Source organism: Thermobia domestica, chromosome 4 (genome assembly GCF_964235325.1).
Source record: "Thermobia domestica chromosome 4, izTheDome1.hap1.1, whole genome shotgun sequence".
Taxonomy (NCBI): domain Eukaryota; kingdom Metazoa; phylum Arthropoda; class Insecta; order Zygentoma; family Lepismatidae; genus Thermobia; species Thermobia domestica.
The window spans coordinates 275675208-275692836 of record NC_137457.1 but is presented as its reverse complement, the minus strand read 5'-3'; the positions used below and the strand labels follow the sequence as shown (position 1 = coordinate 275692836).

At 36.0% G+C, this 17629-nt stretch overlaps 1 long non-coding RNA gene across 4 annotated transcripts in view; it reads left to right on the top strand.

Annotated features, from left to right (window-relative positions):
• The window catches only part of LOC145683521 (uncharacterized), a 115568-nt gene extending 100474 nt beyond the window's left edge, over positions 1 to 15094 (top strand). For all 4 annotated transcript variants that reach the window (XR_014131133.1, XR_014131132.1, XR_014131134.1 and 1 more), the window contains one exon: positions 14807 to 15094. This is a non-coding gene — a long non-coding RNA (uncharacterized LOC145683521). The remainder of the gene's footprint in view (positions 1 to 14806) is intronic.
• The last annotated feature ends 2535 nt before the right edge of the window (positions 15095 to 17629 follow it).

The following is a 17629-nucleotide window of genomic DNA, read 5'->3' as shown; positions in this document are numbered from 1 at the left end:
GGGCGTTCGGCATCTAAAGCTATTTAGCCCTTCACGATTTGAGGGATGACATCTCTCAAAGAGCACACTATCCGGTGAAGGGGAAGGAAGGAAGCGGCCTAGGACCTATAAGTTAGGTTCCGCCCGGGCATTTACCTGGTGTGAATGAGAAAAACCCAGGAAAATTCACGGTGGCTGGCCTGAAAAGGCGTGTTTAACTTTTTCGACCGAGTGACTCCACCGAGAATCTAACCCGGGACCGGGATTTTAATTCCATATTTATTGCCATCGAAACTTGTCTGGTACTGCAAGACGACCAACACAATATATCTGACATAAACGTCAGCCCCTGAATAGAGCTTGAAGCTCCAAGTTACTACACTATCCCAAAATATGGTCTATACAGGGGTACATTATTGTAGAGAGGTACATCCCGTCTTATGGTCTGCTCCGTAGCTTCAAAGACAAGGACAGTATGAAAATTGAAACATTCGGTATGCAAGAATAATATAAACCTGCAGCGATGTTAGCCATCAGTCTTTAATTAATTCAAGTCCATATTGAAACTAGAAACTGGATATTCATATACATTCTGATTGTGCGAATTTTCTGATATTTCGTTTGTAATATCTATACTATTTTTAGAATAGGCTATTTATTATAGCACCGTATAAGGTTAAGGCCATATTTTATTTATTTTATGAATGAACAATAAATCCAGCTAACTTCTTTCACACAAAGATTCGATACACTTATTTCTTCCGACCTAACGAAAGTAATTGATTCGAAGAGGTAACAATCAATCTGCAAATAGGAATAAAAAATTCGAATTACAAGAATGAACCACAGAAAATGCCAAAGCTCACTAACTGTGTGTAGATAATTTTGGCACCAAATTTTGATATCATGTATATTTAGCAAGCATTTCTGTCGTAAAAGACACGATCAACAATAGTTAATATTAAGAATCAAGTTCTGAAACAGTGTCGCCCATGAACCACTTGACAAGGCGACATCGAATCAGAGTCGAGTATTAAATATGGAATGTATTTTTAAGAAAGAAATTAAATGAAATCTTTAAGTTTTTCGTCTCATGCTTATGCCGGCTAGACGAAAGGATAATGTGATTGTAAAAACTGAAGCAAATGGTGGAATGAAGAAAGTGGGAGGAAGCAGGGGACCACGAGAAAACCCACACACTTGGTGTTGCTTTTTTGGAGGTCTGTGTTAAATTGGCTTTCCCACCGTGAGTTGAATTAGAATGAATATTAGGCGAAGGTCAATTGTTTTTGTGGGTATATCCAACATACTACCTGGTTGTGTTAGTTCAGTTACACGGTAAACTTGCGTAAGAACAGAGTCAACATGGGACCTCCAAAGAACGTTATAAGGACGTGTATACTGTACGAGTTCAAATTGGGGTCAAACGCAGCTGCAATGGGGCAGAGACCTTTGGTAAGGGTGTAGTGACTACGCGGACAGTACAGCGGTGGTTTAACAAGTTTAAGGACGGTGACGAAACACTGGAAGACACGCCACGTGCCGGAAGACCAACACATGTACAAAATTAAGATCTTCAAGCAGCAATTGCGGCGGACAGTGGCCAGACATGTGAGAAACTGGGTCTAAAATTCAGTGTGGGTGGAGACACAATTCGGCAGCACCTCTATCAACTTGTGAATCACTACAAGTAGGGTCGATGAGTCCCACATGATTTGACTCCAGGCCAGAAGGCAACGGGAGCAGACATCTCTGTTTCTTTGCTGTCCCGTCTGAGGAAGGAGCCATTTCTGGAAAAGATATTAACGGGTGATGAGACGTAAGCCTGTACGAAGCTCCACGGTGCCGTCACCATTGGTCAGCGTCCCATGAACCGGTTCCGAAACAGACAAAACCAGCACTGCACCAGAAGAAGGTACTAATGTGGTTTTGGTAGACTGCTCGCGGCATCGCGCATCGGGAACTGCTACCAGCTGGTCAGAGCATTAATGCAACTAATATGTATTGTCAGCACTTGAGAAATATTCAATAAAAACTCAAAACTCTGACGTCAGCACTTCTGAATCGGAAAGAGATCCTGCTGTTCTAGGACAACGCTTAGCCCCACGTGGCTATGATGACGCGGAACATCATTCTACGACTATGGCAAACAGTATTGAATCCACCATACTTTCAAGACATTGCACTGTCCGATTATCATCTGTTCCATTCCTTGGACAATCACCTTAGAGGACGACGGTTCAAATCCCTAGTAGAGGTGCGAAATGCACTTGATAATTATTCCCTTCGTAGCCCACCAAGTTCTACCGCGATGGAATCCATGGCCTTCCTGAACGTTGGCAGAACGTCGTCAATGCTGGTGGGGACTACTTTTGATTTTTCAGGTACGTCTTAGGTGATATATCGATGTTTGAAGGTGGTGGGTGTACAAGCGACAGAAATTTTTTGTTACCTTTATGCAATATTCGTTAGTGAAACCTATGAGACATTACAATCATTCTAAACTAGAAAAATATTTAAACACTGGTTATTCTTGTTTTGGAACCGCATATAATTTTATGAAATATTTTCAAACTGTAACACATGTTCGCTTTTGTCAGATTGTACTTTTATTCGAGAAAGGTTAAACAGAAAACATGAAAATTGTTAATAAATTTTCTGCATTCTTCTGCTATTATCTAGGGTCCTACGCAGACAAAGGTATTTGTAAACCAATCCCTCTTAACCCCCAAAATTACGTAGATGATTAAATGTACTCTAATTTAGCTGTAATATTACAAATTTTAATATAATATAACGTCATATTTAATTTGGATTCCCAGATAATCCTTTTAATCCTCCTTTCGAAATAAAGACGAGCAAAATAAGTGGACATTATCAAGGAAAACTGATAATTTATCGACTCAATAAGCCATTCCTTCTTTTTCAATCGACTAAATAATTATTGGTTATAAAGAAATAGATTTTATTGTAATAGCTGCTTTGTTTATTGTTTGGCCCAAAAGCATAATGAAGAACGACGTGATCGCGAAATGATTTTGGAACTCTATCAAAAAAAAAAAAAAAATAAAAATAAAAATAAAAAAGTAAATAAATAAATAAAACTATTACATAATAGCTGCAAGGAATGAACACTGGTGTGCAAAGTTAAGAACGATATAGATAAATTAACCTACATTATGGCTTAATCTACGAACGTGATTGAAAGCCGCAAAGTATTTTGCCAGAGAGAGACCAATGTTACATAGAGTAACATTTGTGTGGCCGTAGCGCTGAATGCATCTTCTTCCAAAACAGGAAGCTGTTCAATGAAAGGGACGTGAAACTATGTGTTATTTAGAGATTTGTCAAGGTATTACAATACCACGACGCAGAAGCAACATTTGGATGACTAAATATGGGAAAGAATCGTGGGATAAATTATAATTAGGGCTAACTGTCACGAGTGACAGTACAGAGCTTGGTATTAACCTAACACATTTTGCAGTTATGCGGAGAGCATTCTGAACCACAAGTAACGCAGTGTGAATGAGAGGTTATGATTGAACCAATTCAACTTAACCGAGGACATTCTGTTGTGAAACGGGCAAGAAGAGACAAACGCCAAACGATGGGTGCAATTGCAGACATATTTAACAGAACTGCAAGTCTCCTAATACACGTTTCACAATAGCATGTCTATTGCATAGATGTGACATCTTTGTCCGATGTCCATTACGTTTATGGCCTTGACACCCGCACATGTGAAACATTGTTCGCGGTGGCGCCAAAAATATCTGAACTAGACGAAGGAAGAGTAGATCTGGGTTCACTTCTGCGATGAAAGAAGTTTAATTTGAGTAGGTTTTTGGACGTATAGTCATTTAGCCTGAACTGGTAGCACACAATGCCGCGGAAAATCTTAGAATATGATCAATTCAGTAATGCAGATGTAAAAAAAATGTATTGGCATCCCGACGTCACAGTTCTTGAACGCTGCATAGTTATCTGTCAAGGTTATTATGATATTGATATTGCTTCTCAACATTACGTATTTTTAGAGGGGCATTCGGATCTGACTTCATGAATGATAATGCGCGACTAAAAGCAATTTAGCTAGTGAGGGAGTTCTTGGAACAAGAGAATATTCGGCAAATGGAATGGAATGCATGATCTTTCTGGTCGTATAAACAGCGAGGAAATTTTGCATGTAATAGGAAAATGTCTTGCAGTAGATCCAGATGCACCAGGGTGTATCCAGCAGTTGTTTCCAGCACACGTGTAGGAATAGTACTCCACTCCAGAACAAGTCATTAACAATTTCGTAAGCAGTATATGTGCGTGTAACATTGCATTTTTCACTACCCATAGTGGTCAAGCTGCATTTTAAGGGCCACTTCATTCCACTCTCCCTTATCGTGGGAGAAATATAATGGAGGCATTATCGGTCGTAGTGTTTTCATATTTTGCCTCAGCTAAAAGTACAAATTTTGTTTTTCTGGTCACGTTTCTTTCTGTTATTTGCTGTATTACACTGTAACACCACTTTCTATATGTGGTTTAAGTTTCACCAATCTGTACCACTTGATAATGACAAAGTATCTAAAATTACTGTCTTCTAAACATTTTTACTCCAGTAAATAGTTTTCAATTGAGAAATAGCTCACTTTTTGCACTTATTAGAAAGTTTACAATCTGTAATACAATAGATTGGATGAAGAGTTCTCTAAGTTGATGAGCATCTTGAATACGCTGTACTTTTTCAACTTAAGAAAGTTTGTCTCCTTCCAATAGTATCTTGATTCGAAAATCGGAAAGGAACAGCTTCGAGATTAGATCTGCCGAAGATATACACGTGTATATGTGTATAAAATTTATTGACTATAGGTGTCTCGTCGCTTTGCAGAAATTACATAATAAACTAAGACACATAAATATTCCATTATATATTACCAAGAATGTAAGTTTTTTTTTTATTTTTGCAAAATTGGAGTAAATTAGTAATAAGGGAAAGATCAACATATTTTGCTTCCAATTTCTACATTCAATTTGGCCCACTCACGAATAGAAAACTGTTGCTCTGTTTTAATAAACAATTCATGCAGAAAATTACAAGGTTAGAATAACAAGGATAAAACAATAAAATATATATACTTAAGTAATAACCAAAAAATAATAAGTACCTCGTTTACTCAACAAGCAGTTTCTCCTGCTTATGTGTGATGCATATACAGATTAGTTACCTATGCTACGTACAGGCACGTGCCAAGGGGTCCGGAAATGAGACAAACAAGGAAGGAGGAAACAAACAAGCGAGAAAAAGAAAAATCAGTGTTAAAAACAGGAAAGCTAAAAGTAAAAATAATTTTCGTCATCGTTCACTTCAGTATCAAACATATTACTTCAGAAACAGTTTTGTAATTATTCTTTAACTTGTCATTAGGAACAGACAGTAGTTGGCGGAATAATAAAAACAAAACGTTATGTGGGAAGATAAATTCTGTTAGCATTTGATCAATAGAGAAATGAACGTTGATATTGTAAAATATATTACAAATCATTATTAGATATGTACTTTTTTTATAATAGTTGAGATTATAATGTAAGGGAAATCGTTTGTATTTGGATGAACAAAGGAAGGAACGTAGATCTTGTAAAATCTGTTGCAATACTATTTTTATATTCTTTTACTCGAGATTTCTTCATAGTTTCTTATTGAAATACTTACTATCATATCCTCATTTTATTCTCCTAACAAACTAATATATATTGCAAGTAAAATAGTTTCGATTGATCGAGGCCCTGGTGTCATAACTACAGTATTTCATGTCACACCCCCTATTACAAAATCCTCGCTGAACGAACCAATATGTGTTTGCCAGTAAAATAGTTTAGAACGATCGAGCTCCTGATGTTATAACCACAGTATTTCAAGTCACAGACACCCCCATTTCAAAATTCTGGCTACGTGCCTGCTGGTTCCAATCCAGTACATGTGAATTTGCGACAATCGATCATACCATTGAGATCCTTTAATATCCTTCAACTTGTTCTATTGCCGCCTATTCTATTAATGTTATCAGTATTCATTTTCACTTATCGTAAAACGAGTTACGTTGCATATCAGCGGTAACTTTGCGCAAGATACGAAAGGAGTTTCAGAGTTCTCTGTCAGTAAAGCCATGAATTATAAAGAGAAAGTTTCAACTGCCACAGTAAGATAGAACATCTAACTCTATTTTGTCTATAATGTTAGCGGTAAACATTAGTGCTACTTACCCAGAGGGTTTGTTGTTGTAGAAGTATGGAGGGCAGTCACATTAAAGGCCGACAAATTTTGAAAGATATCACCTACAAGAATTTCCGTCAAAGTTAAGTGAGTTTCGTAGAATACTACTGTAAATAATAAGACTTTCAAGCAATAGTTAAAATTGAAGTGTGAAACGTTTTATAGTCATAAAAAAAGTAAAACTTGTAGAAGGCGATTTCAGTCTCTAATCGGGGTTACTTTGCATAATTCCAAAGTAACCTCGTTGATAGAAAATTACTACTGCGGGTATCTCTTGTCTTCTAATTTTAGGTACACTCATGTCCAAAATGATTGTCGCATATCTATAACTGTCTTCTTGTAAGAATATAATTTGGTATTGATTTTGCAGGGTACTTTTAATACTGGTACTATGTGTATAATCGGGAAATGTATATTTGTGGTAAATTTCCTAGAAAAAGAATTATAAATACGAAAATTAGAATGAGTAAAATAAAATGTTACTAAATGGAGAAAAAATATTTTCGTTTTATTGTTCTTATTTAGTGTTCTTTTGACATGAAACTTGCCACATACATATCTTTACCGATTTTGCACTACTAACATTATAAGAAACACCGAGTGAATTCGTTATCAAATTATATTCCTGCAGTATATTTATAGACATGCGACAATAATTTTGAACATGAGTGTATATTTCCTATTTAGGTAGATGCCGGAATGGATTTCTTATAGCAAAATAAATTACGAGCAGTGGCGGATCTAGAACAATAATTTAAAAGGGGCCTCACTCAGAAAAGCTTAGTTTTTGTTTTTAGAAATCACTAGACATTTGAGGGGGGGGAGGGCTTGAAGCTCATACGCATAGGAATGACTAACATTAGATTTCTTTTTTAGAAAAGAAATCATTAAATTTGTATGGGCTTCAGCCTGAAAGCCTCAAACCCCATAAATACTCCACTGATTATGTTTGGGATGATATTCTTGGACATAAAGATCAATCAAGGCAAATCAGGTCACGGGGATTTTATTTTCTGTTGTGTTTTGTGTTCCATTTTTGTGGGGCATAAGCTAAACTATCAGAATGTAGTTCCTGGAGCGGTACCAGAAAAGACATAGTTTTCTTTAAAAATGTCGATAATTCATGCTAAGTACTGATACCTGTACCATCATTCTAATATCAATGTTTGTAGACTGAATGGAGCTTTTTATAGGAAATCAAATGTATAAATACTGTACAGGAAACGCTCTAGAGAAAGATTATGTTCCAATATTGAGCATACTTTCTGTAAGTTGTGCAAAGTATCCCCACCTATGGGGTTACCTCGTACCAAAGTTTATATTTCAATAACTATGGTCATACTGAATGTTCACTAATGCACTTGCACGAATGTTTTTCTTATATATATAGCTATTGTATGTTTACAACACGGTGTTCTAAATCATTTCGTTTGTAAGTTACATGCGATTTTCTTTAAAATTCCTTAAATCAGGTGTAAAGTAGCCCCGTCTTACGGTATTCTTAATGCTATCATATAGGTCAAATGGTTCAAGATTAAATAAAACAAGACCAAAGAAACCGTTTCTTTAGATTTTGAAAATTAGTTTTGTAACTTTTGGATTGTGCTCTTGATTAATAGCATACATTAAAATAGATTTTGACAAAAAGATCGATGATTTATAGAAATATCAACGTAATGTTATTAAGCAATTACAGAAGTAATATTATTACACTGCTTGAAAAGTGTTAATGAACACTTATAAGTGTTGATCCATAACAGTTTTTGAACATGAACCGGTACATCATGTAACAAACATATGAGTACTCTCGAATAAATAGATTCTTCCTTTCAAAATGCGAGTGGCAACAATGCATGCTCCCAAATGTACGAGCTTCAGAATATAATGCAAGAGAGATGTATTGCTTATAGCTTTCTGTAGTTGCCTTCTAGCTAGGCTATATAAACTATTTGTTTACCTTTTGTATCCCTTTTTCTCTCGGCAATAGTTGAGCAAATTTTGTTTGTTTCCCACGTTTTGCATTGGATTTGCGATATTGAGTTATCCAAATCTAGCTTCTTGAGGTAGTTAGTTATAAATTATGTTAACACGAGACAATATATCTGGTTAACCTATTGTATGTACTAATAAACCCGGCTACTTTTTTCTTGTATGATTGAAGAGGATGATGAGTTGGAGTTTCGTATTTTGATAATTTTGGATGAACTCCTCGTCGACAACTTTGATTTGCTTTCTTCTAAATTGGCTTTCTTCCTCATTCACAGAAGGTGAATAACGATATTAAATAAATTTAGTTAATTGGCCATTAGTTAATCAACAGGAATATATGTCTTTGTTGTTTCCTTTGCACTATGTTGATGGGTACGTTGGCTTACTGTTAGAGCGCTTATCCGTGGTGCGTTTTATTCTCGCTCGTTCCCTGGCCAAGTAAGTTTGTAATGGACAGCATTATGTCAGTGGGTTTACCCAAGGTACTGCCGTTTCCTCCCACATTTCATTCTACAAATTGTTCCACTCTCATTCGCTTCCCTTAGTCATCTGTTTCTCTTAGCCTAAAGGGAATAATCGTTGGACATTAAACTGAGAGATTCCATTTTATTGAAAGATGTATTTTCACTGCGTCATGGAAACACACAGAGAGACAAAATCGACCCCTCAGCAGCTTCCACTGCGTTTGTTAGGCGGACGATATTCCCCGGGCGTAAATAAATGACTACGGTTCTCGCTTTGAAGGTAGAAGACTTATTTTGGACTCAATGTTTGGGGCTTGGTTGGTCACTAGAGAGCGCTAACTTCTAATGCGTCGGGTCCCAGGTTACATCCTCGGCAAAGTACGTTAGTGGTTGACAATATCGTATGCCTCGATTTTCTTAGGGTGCTCCCGTTTCCTCTCATATTCCGTTTCCTACCAATGTTATTGTGGAGTGTGTTAAGTAGAATCTATTTAACTTCTGCACAACTATTTTGTGTATTGTCGACCATATCGCGCAATGCACAGATTTTTTCTTCAATCTCTTCTTTCACATCATCATCGATATTTCGTAGTCGCTCTTAGTTCCATTTTCAATTTTTCCTCCAATTTATCTTGATCAATTTAAAGTAAGTTTGACCTCCGCCACCAGTAGATTGTGATCCGAATCAGTGTCCTCTCCACATATATGATCAAATGAGGATCAAATTAGAATCTTAAAAATTCAATCAAATACAGTAAAGCTGGACGCTTGCTTCGATACATGGCAGTAATATGCCTTGAATTGCACTTAATGACCGAGAAGAGGCAGAGTGTTGCTGGAAGAACGACGAACACGACAGTGTCAATATTAAGATACTTACCCCATGGTCTACATGCTCCCTGTTATAATAATTTTTCGTGATCCGTTTTTTGAGCAATGAAGGTGTGAAACCAATTTAAATTCATCACATGATTGCAGCAAAGTATGGCGATTCTCGTTTGTCCCTGCAGCAAATATACTAGTGGTTCACTATCATCAACCACAAACCAAAAACATTAGCATGAAATAGTGGCATAGCTCTTCCCTGAAATAAAAACGCATACATCCACAGCAGAAAGGCTGTTCTTAGTTTCTTCTGCGATGCATGGGGAATAATTTTTGAACAGTTCATGGAAAAAGAAATGACAGTAGCCAGTGCCTCGTATTCAAACCTGCAGTAAAATGAACTTTGCGCTGCAATGAATCTTAAATGACGAAGATTTCTGTTAACAGTGTCTTCCTACGACATGACAGCGGCCAATCGGATACTGCCAGTTTGACTGTTGATACTATTGATTACATTTAATGTAACAAATAGTATCATCCATCCATTCACCAGACCTTCCCCATAGACTTTAATGTGTTTGGACCACTAGAAGAAGCTATGGGAGGCTAGCATTTCAATAGTGATGAAGATGTGAAAAATGCAGTGAATGAGTGGCTATAATCTCGGCCAAATGAATTCTTCCAGATTCTCCCCCTCTCTCTCTTTATATATATAATCAGGGATGCAAATAAGCAACACAATTTTACTCGCCCAAGAAAAATACTATTATTTACTTGCCTTCGATATGATATCAAATACTTGCCCGCACCGGTGAACCACTCGCCCCGAGCGAGTGGGCGATTTCTTATTTGCATCCCTGCATTTAAAGTTGGAAATAAGTCTGATGTCTGGGCTGGCAATGTTCAAAGCTTTTCATGGTTGTGCGGTAGTATGTTAGGGCAAAGTCTGTTCTACGTAAGGAGGAGTAGCACAGCCGTGTGCAGTGCGCACAGGGTGACACTGTTCAATGGGTGACTTATCTAATTTCTAGTGCCCTGAGGTAGAAAAAAAACATTCACATTTGAGTTGGGATACAAGTGCTATCATCACATCTCCCCACTAAACTTAATTTTGTATGTGTGGAAAGACATCTAACATCTACATTGAGGATCGATATGGTGACGATACATCACTCCACTAAAAGTTGTTATAATTAGGAACTCCAGTAACAATGTGGTGACCCTTTATCACTTAACTAGAAGCATCTGGTAGAACCAGATATAAAAAAAACAATGTGCTAGCAAGACATTCCTCAACAAAATGCCCTGTTGTAGGGCTAGAAATCCAAGCAACAATTGGTTTTGGTCGAACCTCACATTACTCTAATGAAAGCAATATGTTAGATTCTGAAATCCAGTTACATCCCGATACAATTTGCTAACGATACAATACCCAACTTAAACCATTTTGGAAGATCTAGAAACTCAGTAACAATCTAATATGGGTGAATATGGCGACCACATGAAACTTACTGAGATAAACTTTGGTTGGTCTAGAAATCCAGTCAAATTCCCATTGGAAGTCGATGTGCTCAACACATATCACTAAGCTGAAAGTCGTTTATTAGACCATAGTTCGAGGCTGTAAAGTCTAGGAGTTTCTATTATTATTATTATTATTATTATTATTATTATTATTATTATTATTATTGTTATTATTGATCGATGACGTACAACGTGATGGTTTTACGAATTGGGTGCTGGAAAAGGACCGTAAACCTCAAAACAATTAACTTAATAATGACCTCTTCACAAGAAGTCGAATCTAGACCATGCGCATACAAAGCATGGGCTCCAAATGGCACAACCACGTGCACTTTCGTATCGATTTCATTAGAAGTGTTGGCCACTGGCGTTATGAATATAAGAAATGTTTTAACAAATAGTATAATAAATGGAAAATTCACTTATACGTAAGATTCGGATCCTTAACCAATTAATATACCCGCCGCAAAAATTATTCGGACCTCATGTTAAAACTGCCGTTGCAAGAGATTTACAACTTTGTAATATTGTAGAAGTGTCCTTTTATTTCAAATACAGATTGTAACTGCATTAATGTATCTGTCAACAGTGTATCACTGCTGATAAGCGTGTTCATATTAATTTTTGTTATTGGTTGACACAGGAAGTGTGACCTTTTGTTATAGTGTGTTATAAATTAATGTGATTGATATTTTACTACTGTATTCGTGTTTTGCGTTTGGGACATGTCAGAAAACTATTGTAGAAGTGCGGTAGAAGCCAGCATTATTGCATGGAGAAGTGAAAACTTCCCCATATAGACGATTTGAAAACGCACAGGTCGTGCAAAGTCAACCACAATCAAGGTTCTTGCAGCCGCAAAAGACAGCACCGGCTATGGTTACAAGGAACGAATTCGGTAGTGGGAGCCCAAAAGAAACAACGAAATCTACACATACTCTGTTAATGAGAGAGAATATGAACACTCTACTGACAGCGGCAGAACGCACTCGAGTCTGTTTGAAAATATTATTATTCGTACAATTCTGCAGCTTTTGTTGAAAGACTGGAATTTGCCGTAACATTCTGCTGCAAAGAAGCCTCTACTCACCGATGGCATGAAGAAACAACACCTTGCTTTGTCAAGGAAATAAGCACCTTGGAAACCAGCACAGTCTAAGAAAGTAATTTTTCCAACAGGAGCACATTCGAACAGTTCAGAACGGGAGCTGTTATGATTCGACGTCCATCATCTTCAAGTTAATACGACCCAAAGTATACGGATCCGATTGTAAGACACTCATATCTGTATTGTTTTGGGGATGATTGTCATTTGAAAAAGGATAGAAAGGGTTTCTATTTCCTACCACAAAAGGTGGTGAGAACACAGGCCGATATACCAATGTTCTTTAGGACCATTTCGTGGATTTGTTGTCTTAAATAATGGAAGGTGAAATATATTGCTGGCCTGCAGAGCCCATCATCGTAGAACAACATCGTGTACTGGAAAGTGTACTTTACAAGCGTTTGGAATTGCCGAAGAACGTATTGATATACCTGCGACATCTTGTCCTTTAGTGTTCTTTCACCAATGACTTACTTTTCCTAGCGTTCTTGGTGCTGCCTTGAGGTTACGTTTCTGACTTTTTTATATGGATAGAATCTTAATATCTTAATATCACTTCTCAATAAGTGACAGCTTTTAGTATGTATGCAAATATGATGTCTGATTGATTGTGTACGGTTAGATCGCCACTGCCATCTTCTACGTCATCGTTTACGGGAGAATATTGGGCAGTATCCTTTACCCTGTCGCTATCGTCCTTCGCGAATGCTAATGTTAATGTTTCTTCTTTATTCAACGTAAACATTGTCCATCCAGTCATCCACCAAACATTGCAATATGTGTGCTATCTACAGTATCTTTCCTGTGCTGCTCTTGGCGCCTCTGGGCGATGTATCACTTCAAAGACAACAAAGATAAAGTGCAAAATGTTGGCGGGATTTATGGTGACTTTTTCTTCTTTTACACGCTGACGGAACTACAAATTCATATCATACACTGTGAGTGGGTGTGATGCAATGTACTTAACTTCAAGATTATATATTGTGTGCACATGATAGATTTTGATATTTCATTTTTCACGTGCGACTCATTTTCTTTAAGTGTTCTTTTGTGACATTCATGTATTATTATCACAAGTAAACAAGTTGTTGCGTACGGGAGGGGCCAGTTATGTTTCATTACCTTATCAATTATCCGTCATATGTTTTGCACACATTGGTAAAGTTATTATCGCTCGACCTTATCATATGGTGCGATAAGCAAGGCCACCTCGTAGGCTAGCAATTGCAAGATAACAGTATACACATTTTATAATGCAGTTTGAAATCTTCTGTTGTCCAATTATATGTACTCAAGCTTTGGAACGGTTCTTCAGAGTACACATCTCCTGTACTCTTTTTCTTTTAAGAAAATGACACTTTAACAGCTTCATCTGTGTCAGACAGGAAGTATTCGTATGTCGTTTTACAGGCAGTTTTTTTACGTGTAGTTTCTCCATGAGTAGGACATATATACTCGCCCGTAATACGCAGATAAATCCGTCCCTAGAAACATACGTTAGGTATTCCTTGTCCGTTCGAGGTACACACTGGCATGTGATTAAGATAATAAGTATCTATAAGATACATATAGTTACTCCCACATTTATTGGCAAAAGATATTGGAAGTTTGGAAGTAATCAGGACTATAGGAACCTTCTTCTATGCGTAGTCCCTCTTTGCCAACTTTCCAAAATATATAGAACATTTTTGTAAGGCCTTAGGCCACTTCCGCATGCTTTTCCGAAGACTAGAAGGCATACGTATTTCTTGCTTTTAAGTCTAGTATCTTCATTCATAGTTTCGACGGAATCGCTTGTGCTTGTTTGTAGATTTTGGCCTTTGTCATGTTGCTCCACATGCAACTGTTTTCTCACACAAAAGAAAATTACCGCTATACTTAGTTATCTATCTAGTATGTGTATACACCTCTTTCTGCAAATCGTTCTTGTCCTTTTGGAAATTTCAAGATTTTTTTAAAAAATGTTTCGGAAGGACCTTAGACCCCTTCAAACTGTTCCTTAAGCAGAAACGAAAAATACGGGTTACTTTGTCTCATGTCTATTATCTACCTGCAAAATTTCGTTTCTGCATCACTTTCCGGATGTTCAGTGTGAGACGAAGCATTTCTTTGTTTTTGCTTTGCTGTCAGTAAGGTGCTGCCACATAAGGAGAAATAGTAGAACTAACTCGTGATTTATAGCCACTAGAAAACTTTATCTTCAGGATTTACAGCCACTAGAAAATTTCGACCCTTAATAAGGGATTGAAGGATACGTTTTCATGAAATCCACATGTATGTCACTGGTGTTTTGCAACGGAGTATTTTATGACATCCACACGTATGCCACTGCTACACAAGTGGTTATTTTTCATCGTTTCTTTTCCTATCTAAGGTTCTTCTAAAAGTTATAATCTCATCATCATGTTTCAGGATACAAAATTATTTGTTTCTCTCTATTTTGTCTAGAAATTAATATATATATTTTTATAAGAATTAATATTTATATATAGCATATCGTAAAAGCAATTTTATATTTGGTGTTCTCATACTTCAACACATGTTTATTTCAGTTTTATTCAGCATATGTAGTACAACTAGGTGATATTTCCCTTAATTTTTGTGTGTTGTATATGATCAAACTGAAAAATAAAATTTATCTGCTTATTACAGGGATCGTACAAATTGTGGAGTTTCTGGCGAAAAGGTTTGTCTTAGAGGAGCATTTAATGTTGAATTTAATACACATTGAGGATACTACATTTTGGATATACTACGTTTTGGATATAGTATATTTGTATTGGATAAGATGCTACGTATAGAAGAGTTATGCTCCACATAATATTATCATTTAGGATAAAATTAAGGGTGTTAACGAAATGTTAAAATCTAAAATTTCTGTACTGCAACAGGAAATCAAAATGTGTACTCCCAATAAAATTCAAAACATCAATGTTTCGAAAAAGCTAAAATATTCAATAAACAACTAGTCATAAAACATGTGTTTCTTTTTGTAGATAAGATTACTTGGTTTGGTTTAGTTAATGACTCTGTGGATATTGTACTTCATAATTCTTTAGACTGTCACTTTATCCAATGGTAAATAACGAATAATTGTACATGCCATATAATTTTTCATTAACGAAATTGGTGGTTTTACTAACATTCCTTATCACTGTTCATAATAGAATCGCCCGTTGAAGGTAGCTGATATTTAAATTTAATAGTAAAATAATAATAAATGTACTTAACATGTGGGTGAAAGAAGAAATGAAATCTTATAAACAAATCCAAATTAAGCTCAGATAATCTACGACTTACCACCTATGTACCACCCGTACATGGGACCAATTTTAAAGGTTAAGTTTTGTAAAGTTCAGGTTAGGTGTGTCACTACTACGTTGTATAGGATAGTCATATTTAAATAACTAAAGTAATAACATAATAAGTCATGTCACTAACAAAGGAAAGAATATGTTACTAAAGTTATATAATTAAAAAACAGTTTTCTGCTTAAAAATAATCGTGTGGTTTGTAAGTAAACCAGTTTTCACAAACGCAAAAACCTTTTACTTCACAAAATAAGAAATTATTTTGACAGACTTTGCTCACTCAAGTACTAAACTGTTGACCGTGATTGTATTTTTAGTTTATTAATCTTCAAATGATTTATAACTAATAGTCATAGGAAACTGGGGATATTTCAAAACTCAATTGTGATTAACTTATGAATTATTTATCGCTGAAAGCTGTTGTGCAATTCTGTATTTGAAATTGTTCTAAGTACTGAAGTCACCTACCTTACAAGTCGTCTTGTAAGTTCATATATTGCCAAATATATTCATACTGTATGTACTTACTATTTTACCACGAGTACAATACGTGCATGACCTCACAACTAGTCAAGGAAAAACATCTTGGCTTTTTTAAGCAGTACCAGTTGCAACGCAAAACTTACTGAGAAGTGAACATCGTACTAGAGATGGGCCAGACCTAATTGAGGTACATGACTTTTATTCTACACACATCTATATTTTACATCAAAAATCTAATATGTGTACTCGTTTCATATTTGTGAATCCGTAGTCATGATTCGGTACTTGAGAAGTTTCAACAGACACAAATAAACATAAATTTTAACGCATTACAATCAATTGACATAAAACTTTATTGTTTCATTTCACTATGAACATTTTGTTCAAAAATATTGGTGTAAGAATTATCGATTCTAATGGTTTCTAAGAAAACGTTGGTTATTAGTTTGACTGCGATACCTCTCCCGTATGTCCCGTTCTGTGTCATACATAACACATAGTATAACCTCATACTGAAGGCTAAAACTTATGAAGAAAAACTTAATACTTTACGAATTTGCATAGTTTGTTCCATCTATGATTCAATCCTCTTAATCTGGTGTCAATCTTACCACCAGATTTGAAATAATGTATCTTAGGATTGGTGGTCTTAAGTTCAATGGTAAGGATAAATGGCATGTCTTTTCGGAAAGTAATTTAAAGGCAAAGACAAATTACTGATGAATTAAACTCTGCACATTATGAGATAATTCAACTTATAATTCCACCTAGTCAAAGGAAAGAAGATAAACAAAAATATAAAGTCACTGAAGGTTCTGACCCAAAAGTAAAGATTACATCAGCAATTAGTTCCAGCAATACATGTAAGAAAAATTCAACAAATTTACAAGAAAATCCAAGTGGGTTAATGTTCAGACAGAACTATGTAAATTACCGTATTTTGATATTAAATCCAGAAAGGACATAGTTTCATTTTGTCAGGATTCTGATGATGGTGAGACAAACATATATGACAATGATAGAAAGAAGCGTTGTTGCCAGTTCTATTTGAAGGTAAGAATAGGGAACTAAGCTGTTTCTAGATAGAAAAATTGTAGGCGAAACATCATACAGTGAATTAAAGAAAGAGTTAATAGATGAATTTAGAAATTCTAGCTTTCTTTTAGACATGGATGGTAGAATTTGAGATAGTTTCCAAAAAGAGGGTGAATTTGCAATAAAGTTTTTTTACGACATTTTAGCTTTAATAGAGAACTTTGGTAAACACATGACTGGCGCTGAAAAGGAAAGCATTAATTGTATCAAGCCTTTTCCCATGTTACACAGATAAAATAGGGACCAAATCCTATAATGTTATGTAGACACATTCATAAAAGATTTAATAAAGATTGAAGGAGGAAGTATAAAATTGAACGGAGACAACAACGAGCCAAAGGTGGAAAAAATTCTGAATCAGTTTCAGTACAGGAATTGATAAGTAGAATTAGTAAGCTAAGGAAAGTAGTAACTCGTCAGATATGATTTGATGATGGTGTAGTGGTAACGTAAGAAGTAAGAAAACATTGCATGTTAGTCAAGAAAACGGAAGAAAAAGAAATTGAAGTAGAACCATCTACTTCTATACAGATGCCTAGAACAGATAAAACTCTTGAACAGCTAAAATTACCTATGACAAGTCACA